Raw genomic sequence first — 7,057 nt, forward strand, 5'->3', positions numbered from 1 at the left:
TGTTTCTCTGAGAAATGTTTCATTAGTGTGACACACCCATCCATGTGTTTATGGTATGGCTTATTTGGAGAAAAAAAAAAAAAAAAAAACTTTAAAAAGTGCAGCAATCTAATATGCAGTAGATTCACCACTAATAGACAAGCCACCACACAGAATTCACATGATGAAAGCTAAAGAAAATCTTGTATGGCCTGTACAGCTTTTTCTGCCTGGCTCTCCGTTCTTCTCTGTTGAGAATGCATCCTTTTGCACTGCACTGAAATTGGAGAGACGCATATTCAGGAAGAGCTATGTACTCTCTCCCCACTTCCTGTCACCAAACGGCTCTGACTTCCTGTTTTTAGACACCAGCTTAGTGTCTGTGTGTGTTTGTGTGTGTGTGTGTGTGTGTGTGAATATGAGTAAAAAATGAATGTGTGTGAGAGATAGTGTTTGTGTGTATGCTATAAGAGAACTGAGATAACTTGCCCAAATGTTTTTTTCAGCTTCTCTGTTTGCTGATGCTAAGCTTATTACTTAAACACAGACACACACACACACACACACACACACACATATACAGAGTGAGAGAGAGAGAGACGGAAAGGATGCTTTACCCACACGTTATACTCTCCTTCTGAGTCACTCTAGAGTCTAGAATTTCCACAGAGGAGCCACTCTTGTCACTGACCCAGAATCACCTCACACAGTTGAGCTGGGTACTGTGAAGTTCTGGCGTCCACTTGCCAGATTTACATTCACATGATTTTATTTGTCATTACATTTTACCACAAACTAGAATAGAAGGGCACAGTTCTCTCTGAATATCTCTCTGGGTTTAGCACCTTTGAACTTAGCACTTAAAGAAGTACAAAATAGCAGGAAATAAAACAGGCTGGGTTTGTGAGCATGTGTGTGTGTGAGAGAGACAGAGAGAGAAAGAGAGAGAGAGAGATCATTCATACATGTGCATGCATGCATAATATGTTTGTGTGTGTGTGTGTGTGTCTTTGAGTGATATAATGTAAAATTATGGATGCTGAGTTGAACTTCAGCATAGCAAGAGGGTCCGCTCCTTTTCCAGCAGATGCATTGCAGGAATCAGTCCTGACAAACCTCCAGAAGACACATTCTGACATGTGTGTGCATGCACAAACACGCCTGCCAACTCACACTCAAACACACACACACACATACACACACACTCCTACTCGCAGATTCTCCTATCCACTGAGGAATCTGCCCTACGTGTCCAGACACAGAGCTGAAGCAGGTTGTTCTGACAGTAAGAGAGGTTTGTCTTGACCAGGACTCCCTGGCAGAAGAGACATTGTGTCTCAATGGGACCTTCATGGTAAAATAAAGGTTTAAATAAATAAATAAATAAATATATATAGTATATATATTTATATTTATATATTTATAGTATATATAAATAATAAATAAAATAAAGGTTCCCTGTGTGTGTCTCTAGCTTGCAGCTTCAAAAAAACAGCACACAAAAAAGGAAGTGAGACACATTTGCTGCCTCTACTGCTACAGTGTGAAGCGCAGTGTGGTGGTATGCAAATTTGTACTGTTAAATGTGAGGGTCAATACTTGAATTGAGTGTGTGTGTGTGTGATTACAAGTAAGTATACCCAAGTTCCAGGTTAGATGTGCTTGAATTAATATATGAAGTTCCATGTTACTTCCTTGTATGTGTGTCTTTGCACATGATGTAGGTGTGTGTGTGTGTGTGTACAGACTGATTGCATGCCTGTGTTGCAAGTCTTCTCAGGCATGCTGTAACAACCCTCTCTAACTCTTTCTCTGGTGTCTTCGTCACATGCTTACCTGAAATCTGCATTACGTAACTCACATTCAGGTAGTGTAGGATTACTATGTTTCTGTGTGAGTGTGTGTGTGTGTGTTTGGTGTGTAAGTGTGTATACCTATCTATATACATCAGTTATGATGCATGCATTTATGAATATGTGAGTGTGGGTGTTTGTATTATTGAGTCCATATGCAGCATATTATATACATCTGTATTACGCATGTCTTTTGATAACATGCATTCTGGTCTGATTTAGCACCATCTTCAAGGTCAATGTCAGCCTGTTACTTCTTCTACCAAATAAGGGCAAAACCCAGCGATTTCACATGCATTGTTTCCTGTTCTCTTTTGAGAACAAGCCATGAGAGAGAGAGAGAGAGAAAATGAGAACAACAGAAAAAGACAAGAGAAAGACGTCGCCTTCTGACCACTTCCTAACACACTGACATCTCTTGAGTGAACAACAGAAGATATTAGCACTTCGTTCACAGTATCAACTGCTATGAAAAAAACCTGACAGAACTCAAAGAAGAATTATGAAGGAATACACACCTGTGTTTGTGTGTGTGGGTGTGTCTGTCCCCTCCAGATAGTACCTCTCACCTTGGTCACAAAGATGAAGGCCTCAGGACTGAAAACCACCCTGTGTCACTGGATATTTGACTTCCTCACCAACCGTTCACAAGTGGTTAGAGTGGGGGGTCTGACATCTGACTCATTAACCATCAGCACTGGTGCTCCCCAAGGCTGTGTTTTGAGTCCACTGCTGTACAACATCTACACACATGACTGCAAAGCCAACAGTAGTCATACCTCCATCATCAAGTTTGCAGATGACACAGTGATCTTGGGCCTGATTAGTAACAACAATGAACAGTTCTACTTGGATCAGGTTGATGAGGTGGCACAGTGGTGTCAATCTAACAGCTTGACACTGAATATCAATAAAACCAAGGAAATGGTAGTGGATTACAGAAGGCAGCAGCAGAACTACAGTTACACCCCACTAATGATCAGCGGGCAACCTGTAGAGAGAGTCACAAGTTTTAAATACCTTGGTGTCCACATTACTGAAGACTTAACATGGACTGTTAACACTCAATATGTTCTGAAGAAGTCCAGACAAGCGACTCTACTTCCTTCGTCAGCTAAGGAAATTCAAAGTTTCTACATCCATCATGAAGGCCTTCTACACTTCAGCGGTTGAGAGTGTTCTAACTGGTAGCATCATCACCTGGTATGGGAACTCCACAGTTAGAGATTGTTGTACTCTGCAGAGAGTAGTGCTCAGCTGAACGTACTATAAGAACTCAACTCCCTGCTCTACAAGATATCTATTCCAGAAGAGTACTCCTAAGAGCCCAAAAGATTCTGAAGGACTCTTCTCATCCTAACAATGGATTATTCCTACCGCTGAAATCAAGAAGACGCCTATGTAGTCACAAAGCCAGAACTGAGAGACTCAGGAGAAGTTTTTATCCCAGGCCATCCAACTCTGAACTCACACTATACTGACTTTGCACACATTCACTCCTCAGCACTCTCAAACATTTCCCAACTCTGAACTCAGACTATACTGACTTTGCACTCATTCACTCCTCAGCACTCATGACCCCCCACACACACACACACACACCCACACACACCTACAAGACTTTTAGCACTTTTACATCCCTCTCCTATGCTACAGACCTTTATTTATTTTCTTATTTCATCACACATCAAAAACACACACACACACACACACACACACACATATCTGACTTTCTCCAACTTTTTGCACACTTTTATTTATTATTTTGATTTCTCCTCCATCTACCCATGTCCTTGATTGCCTAGCCTTTTGCCCCCCACCCCCCCCACCCCCATCCCCAACACACACACTTACATCATCACTGTCATCACTTCACATACATACAGCACTCCTCTACATACTTGCTGCACACTGCCCCCACACACACACATACACAGCACATTGTCTTGTGGATCTTCTCCAACACACATCCTCTACATGCTTACAGCACACTGCCCCCACCTACCCACACACACACACACTACACACACACACAGTCACTGCTCCTTTCTCCCTCCCACACACACACATCTTCACTGTCATCACTCACATACATTACATACAGTACTCTGCTTGCAATAGTAAGTCCCTGACCCCCCAACACACACACTTACATCATCACTGTCATCACTTCACATACATACAGCACACTGCTTGCTACAGTAAGCCTCCTCTACATACTTGCTGCACACTGCCCCCACATACACAGCACATTGTCTTCAGGATCTTCTCCAACACACATCCTCTACATACTTACAGCACACTGCCCCCACCTACCCACCTACACACTACACACACACACAGTCACTGCTCCACTCCCCTCCCGCCCACACACACATCTTCACTGTCATCACTCACATACATTACATACAGTACTCTGCTTGCAATAGTAAGTCCCTGCCCCCTACATACACAGCACATTATTTCATCAGGAAGCTTCTCCAACACACATCCCCAACATACTTACAGCACACTGCCCCCAATACACAGCACATTGTCTCATGAGGAAGCTTCTCCAACACACATATTGCACACTGCCCTCTCCCCACATACACAGCACACTATCCCATCTCCTGTCATCCCCCAACACACACACCAAGACCCCTGGCAGTTGGGTTAGCCCTTGAGCCGTGGATCTGCCCAAGGTTTCTTCCTTGGTAAGGGAGTTTTTCCTTGCCCCTGTTGCTCTTGGGTGCTCCTTGTTGGTGCCCCCCACCCCAATTCCAATCCTCCCCCCACCTTTCTTATGCAGCCCTTGCCACTTAATCTACTAAACCCCTCTTCTACTGCACTTTTTACCCCCCCCCCCTCATTAATGCACAAATAGGCTGACACCAGACATAATTTCACTCATTTCTTACTTCCAGTAACTATATGCATGTGACAATAAACTTCCTTGTATCCTTGTATCCTTGTATCCAGGTCTGAATTCTATGTTCATATTTGTGTGTGTATGGGGAGGGATTTGTGGCACGCTTAGACAAGCACAATGTGTGACATTTTTCAGTATACACACACATACTCTCTCTCTCTCTCTCACACACACACACACACACAAATGCATAAAGTTTTGAAAATGGCTACTGAAATAATGCATTTACACCTGGATGCATGTTGTTGGATGTGTAATTTGCTAAATACATGGAAATTGTGAGGGGACGAACAGTGCACCAGGAAAAGGCAGATGAATGTAACATGTTACTGTGTGTTCATGACACATTGGAAATTCAGAATCCCGACCTCCAATCAATTATTAGAACACAAGGGCGGGACAAATTTTATGCTCAGACTTGTGAGGAAATCTTGCCCCAAGTTAAGCAACTTGATGTCCCAATGACGGCCTCCATTGCAACAACATGACAAGAGGCGAACTTCACTTCCATTACAAACATGCAGGTTATCTATCACTACATTAAAACTAGAAACGATCACGAGACATTCTCATTCTATAAGTTACTGTGGAAATTCATATTTGTTTTCTGAGTGAATCACACCCCTTTTTCGGAAGTCAGGATTTTTCAAGTCAGGTCTTCCGAGTTTACAGTCGTCATGAACGCAGCATAAAGTTGACCAAAGCAAACGACTAGTGCAACACCCTAGAAAACACAGTACAGCTCATTTCCCCCAAAGCTCTGGATGGGAACTTCCTGGCAGGGTTCAGCCATCTCACCAAAGAGCCACGCTTCTGCTGTAACACCAGAGCTTCTTATTGGTCATTTCGCCAAAGGGCCACGCTTCTGCTGTAACTTCTGCTGTAGCTTCTTATTGGTCAATGCTATGGCCCACAGACCTGCCTATTTGTCAATGCTCTAGCCCATTTTGGGTAACTCCTGTCACATGGCAGCATCTGATTGGTGGGTTGCTGGAACGCCTACTTTCTCAAAGAGAAAGAAGCACTAGGCCCAATCTGGCCTCTCTATCTATATATGAATAAATGTGGTGTATGTGTGTGTGTTACCGTGTGTGTGCGGATGTGTGCATGCATGTGTGGATCTAGGAGTGCATGGTTAATCTGAACCAAAGACATCCATTTATTGTACCAGTAAAAGCTGTGTGTGTGTGTGTGTTAAATCCAGACGTTATTAATGGTATGTGTTGCACTAACAATACATAGACAAGGCTAACAAGAGCCTTTGATCTTTGATTCTAAAGGCTAACTATCTTATCTTTAGCATACACTTTCACTCTGCCTGTCTGCCTCTTTCTAGCTGATGCACGCAGGCACAGGATGCAGTCAACCCGTCTCATCATGACATTCCTTTCAACGCTGCATGCTTTACCCTGCACAAGATGGCTGACATCTGCAGTCAGGCTGCCAAATGGTTGCATATCTCCCTATCCATTGCCATTAAATCAACATCTATGATGGGATAGCCTCCATTTCACCATAACAACATGGTGGTGACTTATTTGGCTCCCTTCTTTGCTTTCTCTTATTCATGGAATGTTATGTGGCTGAGAGACTGGATGCCCATTCATCCAGTCAGCTCTCCAGAGAGCTTTTGCATGGCTTTGGATGACAGTGGCAAAACAGTGACTCATGACTTTGCATTGTATATGGACACCCAGTAGTTTAAACGCACATGCACAAATACACACACGAACACGCACACACACACACACACACACACACGCAGGGAGAGAGGGAGTACATGGTGAGACTCATAAAGGTGATTGACATTTAAGGTAGGAAATGCATGCAAGGACATGCCATTCTCTCTCTCTCAATTCAATTCAATTCAATTATCTCTCTCTCTCTCTCTCTCTCTCTCTCTCACACACACACACACACACACATACACTTACAAGTAACACAGACATTGACCCTAAGCTTTCTCAGACTGATAGACTTCTTGCTCAGACATATCAGTTTAATACACCTGTGATTTTATGTGCAATGAACTTACAGGCACACAAAATGTATATAAAATGTACACAAAGAGCAGGAATTTTGCATTACTGTTTGGTGGGAATGGGCAGCTGTAAGCAGAGGATCTCTGCAGGTAGATGAAGTGAGGTGAGGTATGTTTATTTATACTGTAAATTGTGTTATGCACAGAGTGAAACCCAGGTGGACAATTTGTAGCAGACCAGGAGGGAACAAAAGAGACAAAGTTTTTTTTTTTTGTTTTTCTTTTTCGCATGCCCAAATTTCCATCAATGATTCCCGGGACACTGAAAGACCG

Source organism: Alosa alosa, chromosome 24, assembly GCF_017589495.1.
Source record: "Alosa alosa isolate M-15738 ecotype Scorff River chromosome 24, AALO_Geno_1.1, whole genome shotgun sequence".
NCBI classification, from domain to species: Eukaryota; Metazoa; Chordata; class Actinopteri; order Clupeiformes; family Clupeidae; genus Alosa; species Alosa alosa.